General features: G+C 50.1%; 4 non-coding genes across 4 annotated transcripts; all 4 read right to left on the bottom strand.

The window, feature by feature from the left end:
* Positions 1–2,824: 2,824 nt before the first annotated feature.
* TRNAG-UCC (transfer RNA glycine (anticodon UCC)) lies at positions 2,825–2,896 on the bottom strand. The gene has a single exon. It is a non-coding gene; the product is annotated as a tRNA-Gly (tRNA).
* Positions 2,897–4,081: 1,185 nt separating this feature from the next.
* TRNAG-UCC (transfer RNA glycine (anticodon UCC)) lies at positions 4,082–4,153 on the bottom strand. Its single transcript has one exon. It is a non-coding gene; the product is annotated as a tRNA-Gly (tRNA).
* Positions 4,154–10,366: 6,213 nt separating this feature from the next.
* On the bottom strand, positions 10,367–10,438 carry TRNAG-UCC (transfer RNA glycine (anticodon UCC)). The gene has a single exon. It is a non-coding gene; the product is annotated as a tRNA-Gly (tRNA).
* A 1,185-nt stretch (positions 10,439–11,623) lies between these two features.
* TRNAG-UCC (transfer RNA glycine (anticodon UCC)) lies at positions 11,624–11,695 on the bottom strand. The gene has a single exon. It is a non-coding gene; the product is annotated as a tRNA-Gly (tRNA).
* Positions 11,696–11,737: the final 42 nt, after the last annotated feature.

The following is an 11,737-nucleotide window of genomic DNA, read 5'->3' as shown; positions in this document are numbered from 1 at the left end:
TTTACAGGATGAGAGAGATCCTGAAACCTCACTCTAATAGGCTGAGGTGCTGTGCTCGGTGGCCTGCTGGGACCAAGGCCCGTCAGGGCAAGGCGAATAGGCCTTTGTCAGGCCTTCGTCAGGGCTTTGTCGGGGAGGGGCCAGGAGCCCTGCTCGCTTCAATCCCCTCACCGATAGACAGTTGCAGAAACTAGGATGCAAGAACCTTTCCTGGATGGGGTTTTGATTTTCACGAAAAGTGTGTCAGCTTTGCTTTCAGCATGAGTCTGATTTCCAAAAAATGCATTTTGAACAATTTAAAGATTTGATCTGCGTTGGCCGGGAATCGAACCCAGGTCAACTGCTTGGAAGGCAGCTATGCTCACCACTATACCACCAACGCCTGCCTGTCTGTGCTATCTGATGGAGCGGCCCTTAGAAATAAGAATAAGTCATTGGCTGGGAATGAAAAAAGCTTGCGTTTGACGCAGAAGCAGTTCGCATCATGAGGTCTTGCCGGTCAGCCCAACATTTCCCCGGGACCCCTTAAAAAAGGAGCTTGGTTTTAAGTTTGGTTTGATTGAACAGTACATTTTGTTGGCTGGGCTGGGACCCTCTCCTATTTAGCGCAAGAGTGGAACGAGGCAGCAAGTTCAAGGAATGACATTGCATCCAGGCACTTACAGCTCTTTGTGCCCTAATGCCATGACACAAAAACATAATTTGAAAAAAGTTAGCAGAGGATGGTTTCGATCCATCGACCTCTGGGTTATGGGCCCAGCACGCTTCCGCTGCGCCACTCTGCTGGTTGGAGAACAAGAGCTTTTCTGGGCTTTTACAGCCTACAAACCGACAACCCTAGACCCAGTTTCGAGTGAAGCGGGCAGTAGGCCTTACAAAGCCAAACAACCTGCAACCACGCACTCCCATCCCATGGCCTTTTGCAGACAGGCCTCATTTCTCTAGCTCACACCCTAACTGCCAACACCCCTTCCCCTTCTCTCTCTGTCTCTCTCTCTCTGTCTCTCTCTCTCATTCTCTCTCTCTCGCAAATAGATACTTTACTTCCCAGGTGCAACAAAACAAGCCTTCTCGAGCTGGCAGATATGGGAAGGAAGGAAGGAAGGGCCAGTTTGGAAACTCAACTCAATTACCATAAATCCCCTGCTAAGGGTTATGGGAGGGAGGAATGAAGGAACTTTGCTTCAGGGAAAGGGCTGCTGCTGCTTCAGCATGTGAGGAGCGCAGCCACACGTTTCACCTTCTTCAGTATGTTGGTTTACAGGATGAGAGAGATCCTGAAACCTCACTCTAATAGGCTGAGGTGCTGTGCTCGGTGGCCTGCTGGGACCAAGGCTCGTCAGGGCAAGGCGAATAGGCCTTTGTCAGGCCTTCGTCAGGGCTTTGTCGGGGAGGGGCCAGGAGCCCTGCTCGCTTCAATCCCCTCACCGATAGACAGTTGCAGAAACTAGGATGCAAGAACCTTTCCTGGATGGGGTTTTGATTTTCACGAAAAGTGTGTCAGCTTTGCTTTCAGCATGAGTCTGATTTCCAAAAAATGCATTTTGAACAATTTAAAGATTTGATCTGCGTTGGCCGGGAATAGAACCCGGGTCAACTGCTTGGAAGGCAGCTATGCTCACCACTATACCACCAACGCCTGCCTGTCTGGGCTATCTGATGGAGCGGCCCTTAGAAATAAGAATAAGTCATTGGCTGGGAATGAAAAAAGCTTGCGTTTGACGCAGAAGCAGTTCGCATCATGAGGTCTTGCCGGTCAGCCCAACATTTCCCCGGGACCCCTTAAAAAAGGAGCTTGGTTTTAAGTTTGGTTTGATTGAACAGTACATTTTGTTGGCTGGGCTGGGACCCTCTCCTATTTAGCGCAAGAGTGGAACGAGGCAGCAAGTTCAAGGAATGACATTGCATCCAGGCACTTACAGCTCTTTGTGCCCTAATGCCATGACACAAAAACATAATTTGAAAAAAGTTAGCAGAGGATGGTTTCGATCCATCGACCTCTGGGTTATGGGCCCAGCACGCTTCCGCTGCGCCACTCTGCTGGTTGGAGAACAAGAGCTTTTCTGGGCTTTTACAGCCTACAAACCGACAACCCTAGACCCAGTTTCGAGTGAAGCGGGCAGTAGGCCTTACAAAGCCAAACAACCTGCAACCACGCACTCCCATCCCATGGCCTTTTGCAGACAGGCCTCATTTCTCTAGCTCACACCCTAACTGCCAACACCCCTTCCCCTTCTCTCTCTGTCTCTCTCTCTCTGTCTCTCTCTCTCATTCTCTCTCTCTCGCAAATAGATACTTTACTTCCCAGGTGCAACAAAACAAGCCTTCTCGAGCTGGCAGATATGGGAAGGAAGGAAGGAAGGGCCAGTTTGGAAACTCAACTCAATTACCATAAATCCCCTGCTAAGGGTTATGGGAGGGAGGAATGAAGGAACTTTGCTTCAGGGAAAGGGCTGCTGCTGCTTCAGCATGTGAGGAGCGCAGCCACACGTTTCACCTTCTTCAGTATGTTGGTTTACAGGATGAGAGAGATCCTGAAACCTCACTCTAATAGGCTGAGGTGCTGTGCTCGGTGGCCTGCTGGGACCAAGGCCCGTCAGGGCAAGGCGAATAGGCCTTTGTCAGGCCTTCGTCAGGGCTTTGTCGGGGAGGGGCCAGGAGCCCTGCTCGCTTCAATCCCCTCACCGATAGACAGTTGCAGAAACTAGGATGCAAGAACCTTTCCTGGATGGGGTTTTGATTTTCACGAAAAGTGTGTCAGCTTTGCTTTCAGCATGAGTCTGATTTCCAAAAAATGCATTTTGAACAATTTAAAGATTTGATCTGCGTTGGCCGGGAATCGAACCCGGGTCAACTGCTTGGAAGGCAGCTATGCTCACCACTATACCACCAACGCCTGCCTGTCTGGGCTATCTGATGGAGCGCCCCTTAGAAATAAGAATAAGTCATTGGCTGGGAATGAAAAAAGCTTGCGTTTGACGCAGAAGCAGTTCGCATCATGAGGTCTTGCCGGTCAGCCCAACATTTCCCCGGGACCCCTTAAAAAAGGAGCTTGGTTTTAAGTTTGGTTTGATTGAACAGTGCATTTTGTTGGCTGGGCTGGGACCCTCTCCTATTTAGCGCAAGAGTGGAACGAGGCAGCAAGTTCAAGGAATGACATTGCATCCAGGCACTTACAGCTCTTTGTGCCCTAATGCCATGACACAAAAACATAATTTGAAAAAAGTTAGCAGAGGATGGTTTCGATCCATCGACCTCTGGGTTATGGGCCCAGCACGCTTCCGCTGCGCCACTCTGCTGGTTGGAGAACAAGAGCTTTTCTGGGCTTTTACAGCCTACAAACCGACAACCCTAGACCCAGTTTCGAGTGAAGCGGGCAGTAGGCCTTACAAAGCCAAACAACCTGCAACCACGCACTCCCATCCCATGGCCTTTTGCAGACAGGCCTCATTTCTCTAGCTCACACCCTAACTGCCAACACCCCTTCCCCTTCTCTCTCTGTCTCTCTCTCTCTGTCTCTCTCTCTCATTCTCTCTCTCTCGCAAATAGATACTTTACTTCCCAGGTGCAACAAAACAAGCCTTCTCGAGCTGGCAGATATGGGAAGGAAGGAAGGAAGGGCCAGTTTGGAAACTCAACTCAATTACCATAAATCCCCTGCTAAGGGTTATGGGAGGGAGGAATGAAGGAACTTTGCTTCAGGGAAAGGGCTGCTGCTGCTTCAGCATGTGAGGAGCGCAGCCACACGTTTCACCTTCTTCAGTATGTTGGTTTACAGGATGAGAGAGATCCTGAAACCTCACTCTAATAGGCTGAGGTGCTGTGCTCGGTGGCCTGCTGGGACCAAGGCCCGTCAGGGCAAGGCGAATAGGCCTTTGTCAGGCCTTCGTCAGGGCTTTGTCGGGGAGGGGCCAGGAGCCCTGCTCGCTTCAATCCCCTCACCGATAGACAGTTGCAGAAACTAGGATGCAAGAACCTTTCCTGGATGGGGTTTTGATTTTCACGAAAAGTGTGTCAGCTTTGCTTTCAGCATGAGTCTGATTTCCAAAAAATGCATTTTGAACAATTTAAAGATTTGATCTGCGTTGGCCGGGAATCGAACCCGGGTCAACTGCTTGGAAGGCAGCTATGCTCACCACTATACCACCAACGCCTGCCTGTCTGGGCTATCTGATGGAGCGGCCTTTAGAAATAAGAATAAGTCATTGGCTGGGAATGAAAAAAGCTTGCGTTTGACGCAGAAGCAGTTCGCATCATGAGGTCTTGCCGGTCAGCCCAACATTTCCCCGGGACCCCTTAAAAAAGGAGCTTGGTTTTAAGTTTGGTTTGATTGAACAGTGCATTTTGTTGGCTGGGCTGGGACCCTCTCCTATTTAGCGCAAGAGTGGAACGAGGCAGCAAGTTCAAGGAATGACATTGCATCCAGGCACTTACAGCTCTTTGTGCCCTAATGCCATGACACAAAAACATAATTTGAAAAAAGTTAGCAGAGGATGGTTTCGATCCATCGACCTCTGGGTTATGGGCCCAGCACCCTTCCGCTGCGCCACTCTGCTGGTTGGAGAACAAAAGCTTTTCTGGGCTTTTACAGCCTACAAACCGACAACCCTAGACCCATTTTCGAGTGAAGCGGGCAGTAGGCCTTACAAAGCCAAACAACCTGCAACCACGCACTCCCATCCCATGGCCTTTTGCAGACAGGCCTCATTTCTCTAGCTCACACCCTAACTGCCAACACCCCTTCCCCTTCTCTCTCTGTCTCTCTCTCTCTGTCTCTCTCTCTCATTCTCTCTCTCTCGCAAATAGATACTTTACTTCCCAGGTGCAACAAAACAAGCCTTCTCGAGCTGGCAGATATGGGAAGGAAGGAAGGAAGGGCCAGTTTGGAAACTCAACTCAATTACCATAAATCCCCTGCTAAGGGTTATGGGAGGGAGGAATGAAGGAACTTTGCTTCAGGGAAAGGGCTGCTGCTGCTTCAGCATGTGAGGAGCGCAGCCACACGTTTCACCTTCTTCAGTATGTTGGTTTACAGGATGAGAGAGATCCTGAAACCTCACTCTAATAGGCTGAGGTGCTGTGCTCGGTGGCCTGCTGGGACCAAGGCCCGTCAGGGCAAGGCGAATAGGCCTTTGTCAGGCCTTCGTCAGGGCTTTGTCGGGGAGGGGCCAGGAGCCCTGCTCGCTTCAATCCCCTCACCGATAGACAGTTGCAGAAACTAGGATGCAAGAACCTTTCCTGGATGGGGTTTTGATTTTCACGAAAAGTGTGTCAGCTTTGCTTTCAGCATGAGTCTGATTTCCAAAAAATGCATTTTGAACAATTTAAAGATTTGATCTGCGTTGGCCGGGAATCGAACCCAGGTCAACTGCTTGGAAGGCAGCTATGCTCACCACTATACCACCAACGCCTGCCTGTCTGGGCTATCTGATGGAGCGGCCCTTAGAAATAAGAATAAGTCATTGGCTGGGAATGAAAAAAGCTTGCGTTTGACGCAGAAGCAGTTCGCATCATGAGGTCTTGCCGGTCAGCCCAACATTTCCCCGGGACCCCTTAAAAAAGGAGCTTGGTTTTAAGTTTGGTTTGATTGAACAGTACATTTTGTTGGCTGGGCTGGGACCCTCTCCTATTTAGCGCAAGAGTGGAACGAGGCAGCAAGTTCAAGGAATGACATTGCATCCAGGCACTTACAGCTCTTTGTGCCCTAATGCCATGACACAAAAACATAATTTGAAAAAAGTTAGCAGAGGATGGTTTCGATCCATCGACCTCTGGGTTATGGGCCCAGCACGCTTCCGCTGCGCCACTCTGCTGGTTGGAGAACAAGAGCTTTTCTGGGCTTTTACAGCCTACAAACCGACAACCCTAGACCCAGTTTCGAGTGAAGCGGGCAGTAGGCCTTACAAAGCCAAACAACCTGCAACCACGCACTCCCATCCCATGGCCTTTTGCAGACAGGCCTCATTTCTCTAGCTCACACCCTAACTGCCAACACCCCTTCCCCTTCTCTCTCTGTCTCTCTCTCTCTGTCTCTCTCTCTCATTCTCTCTCTCTCGCAAATAGATACTTTACTTCCCAGGTGCAACAAAACAAGCCTTCTCGAGCTGGCAGATATGGGAAGGAAGGAAGGAAGGGCCAGTTTGGAAACTCAACTCAATTACCATAAATCCCCTGCTAAGGGTTATGGGAGGGAGGAATGAAGGAACTTTGCTTCAGGGAAAGGGCTGCTGCTGCTTCAGCATGTGAGGAGCGCAGCCACACGTTTCACCTTCTTCAGTATGTTGGTTTACAGGATGAGAGAGATCCTGAAACCTCACTCTAATAGGCTGAGGTGCTGTGCTCGGTGGCCTGCTGGGACCAAGGCTCGTCAGGGCAAGGCGAATAGGCCTTTGTCAGGCCTTCGTCAGGGCTTTGTCGGGGAGGGGCCAGGAGCCCTGCTCGCTTCAATCCCCTCACCGATAGACAGTTGCAGAAACTAGGATGCAAGAACCTTTCCTGGATGGGGTTTTGATTTTCACGAAAAGTGTGTCAGCTTTGCTTTCAGCATGAGTCTGATTTCCAAAAAATGCATTTTGAACAATTTAAAGATTTGATCTGCGTTGGCCGGGAATAGAACCCGGGTCAACTGCTTGGAAGGCAGCTATGCTCACCACTATACCACCAACGCCTGCCTGTCTGGGCTATCTGATGGAGCGGCCCTTAGAAATAAGAATAAGTCATTGGCTGGGAATGAAAAAAGCTTGCGTTTGACGCAGAAGCAGTTCGCATCATGAGGTCTTGCCGGTCAGCCCAACATTTCCCCGGGACCCCTTAAAAAAGGAGCTTGGTTTTAAGTTTGGTTTGATTGAACAGTACATTTTGTTGGCTGGGCTGGGACCCTCTCCTATTTAGCGCAAGAGTGGAACGAGGCAGCAAGTTCAAGGAATGACATTGCATCCAGGCACTTACAGCTCTTTGTGCCCTAATGCCATGACACAAAAACATAATTTGAAAAAAGTTAGCAGAGGATGGTTTCGATCCATCGACCTCTGGGTTATGGGCCCAGCACGCTTCCGCTGCGCCACTCTGCTGGTTGGAGAACAAGAGCTTTTCTGGGCTTTTACAGCCTACAAACCGACAACCCTAGACCCAGTTTCGAGTGAAGCGGGCAGTAGGCCTTACAAAGCCAAACAACCTGCAACCACGCACTCCCATCCCATGGCCTTTTGCAGACAGGCCTCATTTCTCTAGCTCACACCCTAACTGCCAACACCCCTTCCCCTTCTCTCTCTGTCTCTCTCTCTCTGTCTCTCTCTCTCATTCTCTCTCTCTCGCAAATAGATACTTTACTTCCCAGGTGCAACAAAACAAGCCTTCTCGAGCTGGCAGATATGGGAAGGAAGGAAGGAAGGGCCAGTTTGGAAACTCAACTCAATTACCATAAATCCCCTGCTAAGGGTTATGGGAGGGAGGAATGAAGGAACTTTGCTTCAGGGAAAGGGCTGCTGCTGCTTCAGCATGTGAGGAGCGCAGCCACACGTTTCACCTTCTTCAGTATGTTGGTTTACAGGATGAGAGAGATCCTGAAACCTCACTCTAATAGGCTGAGGTGCTGTGCTCGGTGGCCTGCTGGGACCAAGGCCCGTCAGGGCAAGGCGAATAGGCCTTTGTCAGGCCTTCGTCAGGGCTTTGTCGGGGAGGGGCCAGGAGCCCTGCTCGCTTCAATCCCCTCACCGATAGACAGTTGCAGAAACTAGGATGCAAGAACCTTTCCTGGATGGGGTTTTGATTTTCACGAAAAGTGTGTCAGCTTTGCTTTCAGCATGAGTCTGATTTCCAAAAAATGCATTTTGAACAATTTAAAGATTTGATCTGCGTTGGCCGGGAATCGAACCCGGGTCAACTGCTTGGAAGGCAGCTATGCTCACCACTATACCACCAACCCCTGCCTGTCTGGGCTATCTGATGGAGCGCCCCTTAGAAATAAGAATAAGTCATTGGCTGGGAATGAAAAAAGCTTGCGTTTGACGCAGAAGCAGTTCGCATCATGAGGTCTTGCCGGTCAGCCCAACATTTCCCCGGGACCCCTTAAAAAAGGAGCTTGGTTTTAAGTTTGGTTTGATTGAACAGTGCATTTTGTTGGCTGGGCTGGGACCCTCTCCTATTTAGCGCAAGAGTGGAACGAGGCAGCAAGTTCAAGGAATGACATTGCATCCAGGCACTTACAGCTCTTTGTGCCCTAATGCCATGACACAAAAACATAATTTGAAAAAAGTTAGCAGAGGATGGTTTCGATCCATCGACCTCTGGGTTATGGGCCCAGCACGCTTCCGCTGCGCCACTCTGCTGGTTGGAGAACAAGAGCTTTTCTGGGCTTTTACAGCCTACAAACCGACAACCCTAGACCCAGTTTCGAGTGAAGCGGGCAGTAGGCCTTACAAAGCCAAACAACCTGCAACCACGCACTCCCATCCCATGGCCTTTTGCAGACAGGCCTCATTTCTCTAGCTCACACCCTAACTGCCAACACCCCTTCCCCTTCTCTCTCTGTCTCTCTCTCTCTGTCTCTCTCTCTCATTCTCTCTCTCTCGCAAATAGATACTTTACTTCCCAGGTGCAACAAAACAAGCCTTCTCGAGCTGGCAGATATGGGAAGGAAGGAAGGAAGGGCCAGTTTGGAAACTCAACTCAATTACCATAAATCCCCTGCTAAGGGTTATGGGAGGGAGGAATGAAGGAACTTTGCTTCAGGGAAAGGGCTGCTGCTGCTTCAGCATGTGAGGAGCGCAGCCACACGTTTCACCTTCTTCAGTATGTTGGTTTACAGGATGAGAGAGATCCTGAAACCTCACTCTAATAGGCTGAGGTGCTGTGCTCGGTGGCCTGCTGGGACCAAGGCTCGTCAGGGCAAGGCGAATAGGCCTTTGTCAGGCCTTCGTCAGGGCTTTGTCGGGGAGGGGCCAGGAGCCCTGCTCGCTTCAATCCCCTCACCGATAGACAGTTGCAGAAACTAGGATGCAAGAACCTTTCCTGGATGGGGTTTTGATTTTCACGAAAAGTGTGTCAGCTTTGCTTTCAGCATGAGTCTGATTTCCAAAAAATGCATTTTGAACAATTTAAAGATTTGATCTGCGTTGGCCGGGAATAGAACCCGGGTCAACTGCTTGGAAGGCAGCTATGCTCACCACTATACCACCAACGCCTGCCTGTCTGGGCTATCTGATGGAGCGGCCCTTAGAAATAAGAATAAGTCATTGGCTGGGAATGAAAAAAGCTTGCGTTTGACGCAGAAGCAGTTCGCATCATGAGGTCTTGCCGGTCAGCCCAACATTTCCCCGGGACCCCTTAAAAAAGGAGCTTGGTTTTAAGTTTGGTTTGATTGAACAGTACATTTTGTTGGCTGGGCTGGGACCCTCTCCTATTTAGCGCAAGAGTGGAACGAGGCAGCAAGTTCAAGGAATGACATTGCATCCAGGCACTTACAGCTCTTTGTGCCCTAATGCCATGACACAAAAACATAATTTGAAAAAAGTTAGCAGAGGATGGTTTCGATCCATCGACCTCTGGGTTATGGGCCCAGCACGCTTCCGCTGCGCCACTCTGCTGGTTGGAGAACAAGAGCTTTTCTGGGCTTTTACAGCCTACAAACCGACAACCCTAGACCCAGTTTCGAGTGAAGCGGGCAGTAGGCCTTACAAAGCCAAACAACCTGCAACCACGCACTCCCATCCCATGGCCTTTTGCAGACAGGCCTCATTTCTCTAGCTCACACCCTAACTGCCAACACCCCTTCCCCTTCTCTCTCTGTCTCTCTCTCTCTGTCTCTCTCTCTCATTCTCTCTCTCTCGCAAATAGATACTTTACTTCCCAGGTGCAACAAAACAAGCCTTCTCGAGCTGGCAGATATGGGAAGGAAGGAAGGAAGGGCCAGTTTGGAAACTCAACTCAATTACCATAAATCCCCTGCTAAGGGTTATGGGAGGGAGGAATGAAGGAACTTTGCTTCAGGGAAAGGGCTGCTGCTGCTTCAGCATGTGAGGAGCGCAGCCACACGTTTCACCTTCTTCAGTATGTTGGTTTACAGGATGAGAGAGATCCTGAAACCTCACTCTAATAGGCTGAGGTGCTGTGCTCGGTGGCCTGCTGGGACCAAGGCCCGTCAGGGCAAGGCGAATAGGCCTTTGTCAGGCCTTCGTCAGGGCTTTGTCGGGGAGGGGCCAGGAGCCCTGCTCGCTTCAATCCCCTCACCGATAGACAGTTGCAGAAACTAGGATGCAAGAACCTTTCCTGGATGGGGTTTTGATTTTCACGAAAAGTGTGTCAGCTTTGCTTTCAGCATGAGTCTGATTTCCAAAAAATGCATTTTGAACAATTTAAAGATTTGATCTGCGTTGGCCGGGAATCGAACCCGGGTCAACTGCTTGGAAGGCAGCTATGCTCACCACTATACCACCAACGCCTGCCTGTCTGGGCTATCTGATGGAGCGCCCCTTAGAAATAAGAATAAGTCATTGGCTGGGAATGAAAAAAGCTTGCGTTTGACGCAGAAGCAGTTCGCATCATGAGGTCTTGCCGGTCAGCCCAACATTTCCCCGGGACCCCTTAAAAAAGGAGCTTGGTTTTAAGTTTGGTTTGATTGAACAGTGCATTTTGTTGGCTGGGCTGGGACCCTCTCCTATTTAGCGCAAGAGTGGAACGAGGCAGCAAGTTCAAGGAATGACATTGCATCCAGGCACTTACAGCTCTTTGTGCCCTAATGCCATGACACAAAAACATAATTTGAAAAAAGTTAGCAGAGGATGGTTTCGATCCATCGACCTCTGGGTTATGGGCCCAGCACGCTTCCGCTGCGCCACTCTGCTGGTTGGAGAACAAGAGCTTTTCTGGGCTTTTACAGCCTACAAACCGACAACCCTAGACCCAGTTTCGAGTGAAGCGGGCAGTAGGCCTTACAAAGCCAAACAACCTGCAACCACGCACTCCCATCCCATGGCCTTTTGCAGACAGGCCTCATTTCTCTAGCTCACACCCTAACTGCCAACACCCCTTCCCCTTCTCTCTCTGTCTCTCTCTCTCTGTCTCTCTCTCTCATTCTCTCTCTCTCGCAAATAGATACTTTACTTCCCAGGTGCAACAAAACAAGCCTTCTCGAGCTGGCAGATATGGGAAGGAAGGAAGGAAGGGCCAGTTTGGAAACTCAACTCAATTACCATAAATTCCCTGCTAAGGGTTATGGGAGGGAGGAATGAAGGAACTTTGCTTCAGGGAAAGGGCTGCTGCTGCTTCAGCATGTGAGGAGCGCAGCCACACGTTTCACCTTCTTCAGTATGTTGGTTTACAGGATGAGAGAGATCCTGAAACCTCACTCTAATAGGCTGAGGTGCTGTGCTCGGTGGCCTGCTGGGACCAAGGCCCGTCAGGGCAAGGCGAATAGGCCTTTGTCAGGCCTTCGTCAGGGCTTTGTCGGGGAGGGGCCAGGAGCCCTGCTCGCTTCAATCCCCTCACCGATAGACAGTTGCAGAAACTAGGATGCAAGAACCTTTCCTGGATGGGGTTTTGATTTTCACGAAAAGTGTGTCAGCTTTGCTTTCAGCATGAGTCTGATTTCCAAAAAATGCATTTTGAACAATTTAAAGATTTGATCTGCGTTGGCCGGGAATCGAACCCGGGTCAACTGCTTGGAAGGCAGCTATGCTCACCACTATACCACCAACGCCTGCCTGTCTGGGCTATCTGATGGAGCGGCCCTTAGAAATAA

This window comes from Ambystoma mexicanum, chromosome 6q (genome assembly GCF_040938575.1).
Source record: "Ambystoma mexicanum isolate Mex_15411 chromosome 6q, UKY_AmexF1_1, whole genome shotgun sequence".
Lineage (NCBI taxonomy): Eukaryota > Metazoa > Chordata > Amphibia > Caudata > Ambystomatidae > Ambystoma > Ambystoma mexicanum.
This window is presented reverse-complemented; position numbering and strand designations above follow the sequence as displayed.